Genomic DNA, 11,860 nt, shown 5'->3' with positions numbered 1-11,860 from the left:
TCATGTCTCTCTCCTTCGCCCCCTTATTTTAAACCGGTTCCATTTAAAGTCCGTGAGGCCAACCTCTGCAGAGTCTGAAGCTGGAACGGACTTTGAAATCAAAGCTATTCTTGACTCTCGTTATCTTCACAAGAATCTACAGTTTTGGTGGAGTGGAAAGGTTTTGGCCCCAAAGAGAGGAGCTGGGCCAAGGCTACTGAAGTTATGGCTCCCCGACTGGTGCGGATTTTCCATTCCAGACATCCAACAAAACCTGGAAAATGTCCGGGGGCAACTCCTGGAGGAGGGGGTACTGTCACACGCCATAGGCGGCGTTCACCGCGCTTACCCCTGCGTGCCTGCTGGTCTGTGTTGCGGCCTCCGCCTTCGGTGGTCCACGGGCTCCGGCGTCTGGCTGGCGCGGCTCCCAGCGGTTCCCCGGGGCAGGGGCGCCGCCATGACACCCGGCATCACGTGGGCGGGGAGCAGGTGACGTCATCAGACTGTTCCGCCAATCCAGCGGAGGCGGGAGATTCAAAGGCAGACGCTGGGCAGAGCCTCGGCGCCTGAGTATCGTCTTTTCCCCTGAAGTGGATGCCAGTGCTCTTGTTCCCGGCGAATCTCTCTGCAGTCGTACCCCAGTGTCTCCAGCACTTCCAGGTGCCAGACTGGTGCAATCCAGTCACCAGTGCTTCTTGGAGTCAGCGTGGGCTGTGGGCTAAACGCCGCTCTCAAGTGCTACAAGTCATCAGTGTCTTTAAACACCGCTCTCAAGTTCTACAAGTCATCAGTGTCTTAAACACCGCTCTCAAGTTCTACAAGTCATCAGTGTCTTTAACCACCGCTCCCAAGTTTTGCAAGTTACCAGTGTTTCTAAACCACCGCTCCCAAGTTTTGCAAGTTACCAGTGTTTCTAAACCACCGCTCCCAAGTTTTGCAAGTTGCCAGTGTCTTTAACCACCGCTCTCAAGTCATACAAATCATCAGTGTCTTTAACCACCGTTCTCAAGTTCTACAGTGTCTTTAATCACCGCTCTCAAGTCATACAAATCATCAGTGTCTTTAACCACCGCTCTCAAGTTCTATAAATCATCAGTATCTTTAGTCACCGCTCTCAAGTCATACAAATCATCAGTGTCTTTAACCACCGCTCACAAGTGTTTCAAATCATCAGAGTCTTTAACCACCGTTCACCAGTTCTTCAAATCATCAGTATCTTTAAAAACATCACTCACAAGTTCTTCAGTCACTATTACCTTGTACCAACACTCACAAGTACTTATTTTCCTGGAATCTTTAACATTGCTTACAAGTTCTCCTATAGGCCTGGACATTCCCCCCATACGTTCCTTCTCTGTTATGTGATATTGTGTTGCTCCCTTCCTGCAATAAAGTTCTTTAATATTTTCACCAAGCTTTACTGTCAGAGTCCTGTATGAGGAAGACCTATATCAAGCCATCCCTGTTCCGACCCAACTGTGGTTCCTCTCCCCTACCATCGGGAGAACTCCCGAGTTCACAACACCCCCAACCTAGGTCAGTGACAGTGAGTTTTGATGTAACACATCAGTGATATTTAGAAAAACTTATCATATGCAATAATGTACTCCCTACTGTAGCTAGAATGGATATTGACCTCATACTTTTGTGCCCTACATATAAAACAAAGCAATCTGCTTACAGGCTCATTCTTTAGATGGTCATATAGCAACTCAGTGACTTTTAAACCTTGTACAAGACTGACTAAGGAGTATACTGTCCCATATACATGGGATATATTTCTATATGAAATGTATATACACACTTCATACAGTCTTTTAGCAGGAAAGAAAACAGAGGAAACATATATGCTTTTTTACTGGATGAATTACATTTTTGTTATTACATTTTGTTAACAAATGAGACAAACCTTCTTATTTAGCTTCTGTATAATACAAATAAAGACCTTCTTTATGATCTACAGGCAGCAGTGACCCATATCTGTGTACATGTGATGTCCAGGATGTCACGAGACAGCTGTCACAGAGAAGGAACTAATTAATGTGAACAGCAATTGTTCCCATGCAAAGAAAAACCCCAACAGTCTGCTTGGTAACCTTCCAAACAATTGTAAAAAATGATTCATTATGTATTAATATGCGTCATCATTTCTCAGTTCAGACAGCTTATTGAGGAAGTACGTGACCATAACCCTAATTCCAGGTACAATGTTAGCCGTGAGCCTTTTCAGTGTTTTTTATGTAGCCACACAAATTTACAGTCATAACACAGAGCCACTGGTGTATTTATTATGGCTGTAGTGTGTATGGTACACATGGGCCACTGAGTCTTGGGGGTCATGGTAACTGCCACCAGCAAAGAGGAATTCAGTGATATGACACTAGGAAGCCTTTCACTTCTACCTACAGTAAATACACAATTATTAAAATGTCATTGAAACAGGTAACATGAGTCACACAAGTCCAATGAGAACAGAGAATACGTCAGATTAAAGGTGTATTTAATAAACAAAAACAAAAATTCCAAAGCTTATAGTTAAAATATACAAAGTACTGATACACAGATTATTATGGCATTAGTTTCAGGGGGAAAAAGCAGAAAAATCCTGATTTACAAAAAAAGACCTTAGGAGTTTCAATTGTGGGGACCTCAAAGAAATAATAGGTATGGGGCACCCTGAAGGCATGGTTGCCCCCAAAGAGTGCACACTAGATTCAGCTAAACAGATATATTTATCTATCCACTCCTGATCCTTGACCCCCACCCTTGTGGATTTATACTCTTTTAAAAGCAAAAGTAATTGATTGCGACCCAGGTTTAAACTTTTGTTCTCATAGCCCAGGGTCTCTCTGCCAGACCAGCAGGGTCATTTAATAACTTGCTTCATTCTGTTTAAAGACTAAGACCTGTGACTTGTCCATATACTGGGCAGTTTTATGGAATTAGGAAGGAGAGTTGCCTGGCCAGTTGCTCTTCTGGAGACATTTCTAACATTTAGGCATACGCGGCCACATGCTGTGTACAGTAAACAGAGTTCCTTTCCATCTAGCAGGTTCAGTCACTTGGCCTGTTAATTACAGAATGGCAATTTGGCATACAGTATTGAAAATAACATTTTTCATACTACATATACATTGATACAACAGACAATTTGAACAATACCATATTTTGAGATCAGATAACGCGACAGATCATGACAATTGGTCGCACAATCAAATTTCTGAGCAACCCTAAAACTCTATGGTGACTCAGAATATCCATCCCAACTAAGACTCCAGGGCTAGTCTAAGTGCAAACAAATTTGCAGTGGCTGAATAGGACATGTTCAGAAAATGGGGAAAACATGCTTCTGTTTTTGTATCCACTCCCCCATTACCTCCCCCAGACAGTCACTAGCTGTCACTCACTTTGCAAATAAATCCTCACTACGTCCACCCTCACTAATCAATTACCATGAGAGCTATGCAGCTTTTACACATGTGCACTGGCAAAAAATTGCTCCACTGCATTTGACATGGACATAGCATTCACTTCTGCATCAGATCCTGTATGTAGTGTTGAAATAAGAACTGTTCAATTAACTTTATTGATATACCTGCAATAAGTCTACATTCTCCTCAATGTCAAACCCTTGGGATTATTACTCGTAGAGGCATCAGTGAGTTTCTTGGCAAATGCACCTGAAAATGGGCACTCCTTAGTACTGCCTGTTTAGGGAAAGAGGTATGGTCTAGTAAATAAGTTTGCTTGGGGTTTTCATTCAAATGTTCTCTTACTAAAATTGAACACTATTAGAAAACAATGGTAATATCAAGGATAATATAACTGTGTGAGTCAGTCTCATAAAAAATGCAAAAAGTTGAAACAGTAACAGCATTAGAATATGGGATGAGAAGATAATAACAATGTGTCACTGAACATAACAAAATTGTTTTATTTTATACTAAAGTAGGTATATAAAATATCTGTTAAAAAAAAACCTTAATGAATCAAATTTCTAGTATCTAGGTTTACACTTATAGCTAAATGGAGATGAATGAAACAAATACCTGTATACACTGAGAACATCTTCAATCCAAAAAAAGTCCAGCAGTCCAAGTGTTTAGTTATTAATAGTTCAGCAGCTGTTAAACAGACTGAATATATATATATATATATATATATTGTGACAAGAACACTGGGATAGTGTTTGAGGGCAGGTATATTTGTCCCAGGTTCTTGTCTTACATGTTTTAGAAAATGTTAACTTCTAGGAAAAATGCTTTTTGTTTTGTCTGAACCTTTTCAGTTTGCTGTAAAAGCTGGGTAAAGGCTCTGAGAGAGAGATAAGGCGAGTTCTAGACATTGGGCCCAGTTCGGGTCTTTGGCCTCACAGAGGGCTAATCAGGGTTTCAGCTGTGTAAGTGTGTTATAGTGCTGCTAACCTGATTAGTATGGGCAGACTGCCTGGGAAGGCTGAGGGATCTGTGTGTGAGAGACACGCTTTCTGATGCAAGTAAGCTATACAGTATGTACTGAAGAACTCTGTGTTTTGTTTAGTGACAGTTAGGAATATCTTATGTTTAGTTAGTGCCGGACAGGCAAGGTATTTTTATTTTGGGGTTTGTTTTATTTTCTGTTTCAATAAAACTGGCCGGGGTCAGTTGTACCAGAAACTGGACTTGTGTTGTTCCTCAGCTGCTGCGTGCTACCATATTCCCCAGGAAAAGGCGCCTTGCACCCCTACAGTGTTACAACTTGGTGGAGAATGCAAGCAACCCCGTTCTGCGCATAAGTGAAAGCAGCAGCTTTGTGAGGCCTGCAGAAAACGGTGGTTTATGCAGATACAGCCCAGTGTGAAGTTACTGAGACTCACCCCTGAGGGTTTGATATATGTCTTGGGTGAAAGCAGCTACAAAGCCGCCTGAAAAATCTGTCGACATGGAGGATCTGCTTAAAGCCTTGCTGCAAGCTACAGCGGCTCAGCAGGAGGCCAACCGACAGCAGCAGGTGGCAATGGAGGAAAATAGGAGACAGCAGCAGGTGGCTATTGACGAACTTTACCGGCAACAGCGTCAGGATAGAGAGGCCTTAACAGAAGTGGTGCAGAGCCTTGCAGCCCGGATTGGAGATGTGGCCGTCAGTGCTCCGACCAGCTCTAGTTCTATACGGGCCAGTCACTTCTTGCAGAAAATGACAGAGGCTGACGATGTGGAGGCCTACTTGACCACGTTTGAAAGGACTGCAGAGCGTGAGAACTGGCCAAAAGCACAGTGGGCCAGTCTGCTGGCACCTTTTCTGTCAGGTGAGCCCCAAAAAGCGTACTTTGATTTAAGCCCTGCTGAGGCTCGGGACTATGATAAACTAAAGACTGAGATCCTGACCCGCCTGGGAGTCACGCTGTCAGTACGAGCACAACGGGTGCACCGTTGGGTGTACGCCATGGAGAAGCCTCCGCGCTCTCAGATGCACGACCTTATTCAGCTAACAAAAAAATGGCTACAGCCAGAGACATTAACTGGTCCCCAGATGGTTGAAAGAGTCGTCATGGACCGCTACTTGAGATCTTTGCCCATGGTCCTGCGCAAGTGGGTGAGCCATGGAAACCCGGGTACTGCTGACCAATTAGTAGACATGGTAGAGCGGTATTTGGCAGCAGAGGAACTACTGATGACCACCCAGCAACCCATAGATCCTCGACAGCGCCCTTCAGTAAAGACTGGTAAGACTGTTCCGTGGGAAAACGTTGCTGGGCGGTTAAGAGAACGCAAGGCTGGAGAGACTGTAAACACTGGCCCTGGAGACAGGCCAATGGGGCTAGAACGGTCTATGTTGCCCAAACGGGTTGATAATCGTGTGGTTAAATGTTTTAGATGTGGTATGCCAGGTCATGTTGTTGCCAATTGCCCAGTCATGCAAGAACCCATGCAATGTGATGCTGCCTTTGAATGTCGCAGAATGTCTTTCTTTGCTAGGTTAGCCTGTACTGTGGTACCTTCACCTGAGCTGGAAAAACAAATGTGTGATGTGTTCTTAGAGGGTAACCGGGTAGAGGCCTTGCTAGATTCAGGAAGTTTAGTTACCCTCGTGAAAGCTGGGTTAGTGAACCCCTTAAAGGTCCAGCAAATACCTATTGGGGTAACTTGCATACATGGGGATACCCAACATTATGCCACTGCTGAGGTGAATATAGAAACTTGTTGTGGGTCAGCAATGGTTAAAGTGGGACTGGTCCCTACCTTGGTGCATGAGGCCATAATAGGGAGGGATTTTCCTCATTTTTGGAAACTGTGGGAATCACGGTTATCAACAGATGTGAGAAGTAAAAAGCCAGTTGATAATACCGGTGATTTTATGGATGTACGTGGGTCTTCGGAACTTTCTGGCCCTTTGCCTTTTGCTAGTTTGGCTGGGGAAGTGACAGATGGGGAGTCCAGTGAGGACCCTCTTGCCGGGAACAGAGACATAGTAGTTAGAACTGAAAGCGTGCCTGACCTGGAGGTAAAGAAGGATCTGTTTGCGTCTGAACAGTTAAAGGATCCTACCTTAATAAAGGCTAGAGAGAATGTTAAGATTGTTAATGGGGAACCTGTGGTACCAGGTGACAGGGTTACGTATCCCCACATGGCCATCTGTAATGAGCTCTTGTACCACATTGTCAAAAGGGGTGAGGATGTGGTAGAACAGCTGGTAGTTCCCCAGCCTTATCGGAGAACGGTACTAGATTTAGCTCATAGTCACGTTACCGCAGGACATTTAGGGGCAGAAAAAACCACTGAAAGAGTTTTACAAAGGTTCTTTTGGCCAGGGGTTTATAAAGAAGTGTCTGAATATTGTTCTTCCTGTCCTGAATGCCAGTATCATGCCCCTAGACCCCATTTCAGGAGCCCACTAGTTCCCATGCCTATTATAGAGGTCCCGTTTGACAGAATAGCCATGGATCTCGTGGGGCCCTTGTTAAAGTCTGCTCGGGGCCATCAGTATATCCTGGTAATTATGGACTATGCCACTCGATATCCTGAGGCTGTCCCTTTACGCACTATCACAACCAAGGCGATAGCTAAGGAGCTGGTGCAGGTATTTAGTAGAGTGGGAATACCAAAAGAAATTTTGACTGACCAAGGTACTCCATTTATGTCAAGGATCATGAAAGAATTGTGCAAGTTATTTAAGGTCACTCACCTCAGGACGTCCATCTACCATCCCCAAACTGACGGGTTGGTGGAAAGGTTTAATAAAACATTAAAAAGTATGTTAAAAAAGGTTGTTGAGAGAGATGGGAAAAACTGGGATTGTTTGTTGCCCTACTTGTTAATGGCCATCAGAGAAGTTCCTCAGTCCTCTACGGGGTTTTCTCCGTTTGATTTGTTGTATGGTAGACACCCCAGAGGGTTGTTGGATATTGCCAAAGAGACGTGGGAAGGACAGCCCACTCCTTATAGAAGCGTTATTGAGCATGTAACACAAATGCAGGATAGGATTGCAGCCGTGGTACCTGTTGTCAGAGAGCACATGGAACAGGCCCAAAGTGCTCAACAGAGGGTCTATAACCGGAGTGCCAAGATACGGGAATTTGCTCCTGGAGATAGAGTTCTTGTTTTGGTACCCACTGTGGAAAGCAAATTCCTAGCTAAATGGCAGGGTCCATTTGAGATTAGGGAAAAAGTGAATGAGGTTAATTACAAAGTATACCAGCCGGGAAAGAGAAAACCCGAACAGATTTACCATGTTAACTTAATCAAACCCTGGAAAGATAGGTTGTCTCTGTCAGCGGAGCCTTGCCCTTCGGTGTCTTCACCCCGGTTGCTTCCCGCAGTGAAGGTGTCAGAGACATTATCAGCTGATCAGAACAATCAGGTTAAAGAATTTCTCATCCAAAATAGGGAGGTATTTTCAGAGCTGCCTGGCCGAACGACCATAATAAAACATGACATTGTCACAGAACCAGGGGTCAGGGTTCATTTAAAGCCATATAGGATTCCTGAAGCTCAGCGAGAAGCTATTTCTAAGGAAGTTAAAACCATGTTAGAACTTGGAGTCATAGAGGAGTCTAACAGTGAGTGGTCCAGTCCCATAGTGCTCATCCCGAAGCCCGACGGTAGCATACGCTTTTGTAATGACTTTCGTAAGTTAAATGAGGTGTCCAAGTTTGACGCATACCCCATGCCCCGTGTGGATGAGCTTGTAGAAAGGCTGGGAACAGCCAGGTTTCTCACCACATTGGACCTGACCAAAGGTTACTGGCAAATACCTTTATCTGATAGCGCCAAAGAAAAAACAGCCTTTTCGGTTCCGGAGGGGCTGTACCAGTATAAGATGTTACCCTTTGGGTTGCATGGGGCTCCAGCAACCTTTCAACGGGCGATGGATAAAATTTTGAGGCCCCATAGAAAATATGCAGCTGCCTATTTGGATGATGTGGTAATTCACAGTACAGACTGGGGGTCCCATTTGGTTAAAGTACAAGCAGTACTGGACTCAATCAGAGAGGCAGGGTTAACTGCTAACCCAAAGAAGTGCTGCCTCGCAATGGAGGAGGTCAAATACTTGGGCTTCACCATAGGCAGAGGTCTGATTAGGCCCCAATTGAATAAAGTTGATGCTATTCAAAACTGGCCTCGTCCAGTGAATAAAAAACAGGTAAGGGCTTTTTTGGGAATTACTGGGTACTATAGACGGTTTATTCCTAATTTTGCGACCACAGCGGTGCCGTTGTCAGACCTTACCAAAGGGAAGCAGTCAAATGTGGTGAAATGGAACCCTGATGCAGAAAAGGCGTTCCAAGCGTTAAAAGTGGCTTTGTGTTCACAACCGGTGTTGATAACACCAGATTTTTCAAAAGAATTTGTGGTACAGACAGATGCCTCAGAGGTAGGGATAGGTGCTGTGCTGTCCCAAACCAGAGATGGGGACGAACACCCTATCATTTATTTGAGTAGGAAACTCAATGAGCATGAAAAAAGGTATGCCATTGTGGAAAAGGAGGCTTTGGCCATTAAGTGGGCACTAGATACCTTGAGATATTACCTCTTGGGTAGACAATTCAGACTAGTGACAGACCATGCCCCTTTAAAATGGATGTATGTAAATAGAGGCAAGAATGCTCGTGTAACTAGATGGTTTCTAGCGTTGCAGGACTTTAAGTTTACTGTCGAACATAGACCGGGAACACAATTGGCCAACGCAGATGCATTGTCTCGCATCTTCTGTTTGGGGGCTACAAGTGTTCCGGCCCCTAGGTCGAAACAGGGGAGGGGGATATGTGACAAGAACACTGGGATAGTGTTTGAGGGCAGGTATATTTGTCCCAGGTTCTTGTCTTACATGTTTTAGAAAATGTTAACTTCTAGGAAAAATGCTTTTTGTTTTGTCTGAACCTTTTCAGTTTGCTGTAAAAGCTGGGTAAAGGCTCTGAGAGAGAGATAAGGCGAGTTCTAGACATTGGGCCCAGTTCGGGTCTTTGGCCTCACAGAGGGCTAATCAGGGTTTCAGCTGTGTAAGTGTGTTATAGTGCTGCTAACCTGATTAGTATGGGCAGACTGCCTGGGAAGGCTGAGGGATCTGTGTGTGAGAGACACGCTTTCTGATGCAAGTAAGCTATACAGTATGTACTGAAGAACTCTGTGTTTTGTTTAGTGACAGTTAGGAATATCTTATGTTTAGTTAGTGCCGGACAGGCAAGGTATTTTTATTTTGGGGTTTGTTTTATTTTCTGTTTCAATAAAACTGGCCGGGGTCAGTTGTACCAGAAACTGGACTTGTGTTGTTCCTCAGCTGCTGCGTGCTACCATATTCCCCAGGAAAAGGCGCCTTGCACCCCTACAGTGTTACAACTTATATAATGGACAGTTAAAAGGTCGACACCAAGTGGTCGGCATGGTCAAAAGGGCGACAGGTTCAAATGGTCAACATGACAATGGTTGATACAGCATATGGTTGACATCAGTTTTACACAAAATAATAATTATGTTTTTAACTTTTTCATACATTACCATCCAAGTAGACTACAATTGGGAACTGTAACCTGTGCCGAGGGACGTGGTAACAGAGCGAGGTATCCTGCCCGAAGCATGGTGAGCTAAGCAAGAAATGCGAGGGGACGTGGTACACTAATTGGAGTTCTACGTGCTACAAGGTAAAATTTAATACCAAAAAACTAAATGTCAACCTTTTCATATGTTGACCATTTCTGTGCTGACCTTTGGAACCTGTTGACCTTTTGACCATGTCAACCTTGTGCATGTCGACCACTTGATGTCAACCTAGACACTGTCGACCTTTTGAATGTTGACCTATACCATAACCCCTAAACCTTTCTCCCCTTCTAGTCATGGAAGGGATGGTTTCCAGGCCTATGACTCTCAGGAAGCTGGAATTCCCTTCATGTTTTTCAGCAAAATGCCTCAACACAATGTACTGTATAACATAGTGGGGGTCATTCCATGCGCATGCGCATGGTTCGCAGTGCACATGCGGTTAGTATTTTAACACAAAACTTAGTAGATTTACTCACGCCAGAACGAAGATTTTTCACCGTTGAAGTGATCGTAGTGTGATTGACAGGAAGTGGGTGTTTCTGGGCGGAAACTGGCCGTTTTCTGGGAGTGTGCGGAAAAACGCAGGTGTGCCAGGGAAAAACGCGGGAGTGTCTGGAGAAACGGTGGGAGTGGCTGGTCAAACGCTGGGCGTGTGTGTGATGTCAAACCAGGAACGAAACTGACTGAACTGATCGGTATTTGTAAGTCTCGAGCTACTCAGAAACTGCTAAGAAATTTCTATTCGCAATTCTGCTAATCTTTCGTTCGCAATTCTGCTAAGCTAAGATACACTCCCAGAGGGCGGCGGCTTAGCGTGTGCAATGCTGCTAAAAGCAGCTAGCAAGCGAACAACTCGGAATCACCCCTATTGCCATTTAGGGGTTTTCTTGGTGATGCCAGTTTTATGTATAAGGAATATTATAGATTCTCCTTTATAGAATTATGTTATAATTGTAGGTTATTAATAATGGATTGAATATGTATAAATGAACCATTTTATATGCTGATCACTTTACTAATTGATTATTATACAGGTGTATTTTAGCCTTTTAATTATTGCATAGTTGTCATTGGGCACACACAACTTAAAAAGCCAACATAGACCTAAATGTATTAAGCATTTTCCAAACACATCCTGTGACATGGCAGTTAGGAAGCTAATTGTCTGGTCATTTATCACTCTTTATCCATCTCCACTATATCACTTGTTAAGGCTTAATACATTTGGGCCCTAGATGCCTAGGAGGACACCTTCTGAAGAAACTGTTAATACAAAATAATGGACATATTAAGGAGTTAAACCAATTGCAACCGTTGAGACTGGAGTCCAGGAGAACAGACCCTTTACTGGACCACACACGCTGCTCAATCACCAGCAATAGCCATGCTCTCCCCCCTGCAGTGAGTAACAGATCACATCTCCCACCAGAGCCGCATGACAGCTGGAGACAAACACAGAGCTCAGCATATGAGGCTGCTGAACACTAGCGATTGGCGGAGAGCGCCAAGTTTGTCACAGGAGATCGAGCATATCGCCGGCCAGACGCTTTATTGTATAACTATTCATGTATATTCCTATAGTCTACTTAAGCCTGGAGAAGTTACTCCTGTATAAACTACTCTATATATCTAAATATATTCTAACTGTAGCTCTTAGTCCCAGTGGATTATAAAGTATATTTAATCAGAACAATATGGACATTTTAATTTTTACTTTTATGTTGTGGTTTTAATTATATGTTGAAATGAAATTGTATTAAAATGCTCTCTTCACTTAATATCTACAGTATATCAGCAACGTAATAACCAAGATTATTAATAGGTTGATGATGAGGGTGTTAATTAAAAAAATTATTAGAACATTT

The 11,860-nt window shown here is 43.7% G+C and overlaps 1 long non-coding RNA gene across 1 annotated transcript; it reads right to left on the bottom strand.

Annotated features, from left to right (window-relative positions):
- Window positions 1–2,471: 2,471 nt before the first annotated feature.
- Window positions 2,472–4,339, bottom strand: LOC135055134 (uncharacterized). The gene is made up of 3 exons (XR_010243652.1): window positions 4,029–4,339; window positions 3,575–3,686; window positions 2,472–3,046 (listed from the first exon to the last, which is right to left on the bottom strand). It is a non-coding gene; the product is annotated as an uncharacterized LOC135055134 (long non-coding RNA).
- Between the last annotated feature and the right edge of the window lie 7,521 nt (window positions 4,340–11,860).

This window comes from Pseudophryne corroboree, chromosome 3, assembly GCF_028390025.1.
Source record: "Pseudophryne corroboree isolate aPseCor3 chromosome 3, aPseCor3.hap2, whole genome shotgun sequence".
In the NCBI taxonomy this organism is placed as follows: Eukaryota; Metazoa; Chordata; class Amphibia; order Anura; family Myobatrachidae; genus Pseudophryne; species Pseudophryne corroboree.
The sequence above is the reverse complement of the archived record's forward strand: the minus strand, read 5'-3'. Positions and strand labels throughout refer to the sequence as shown.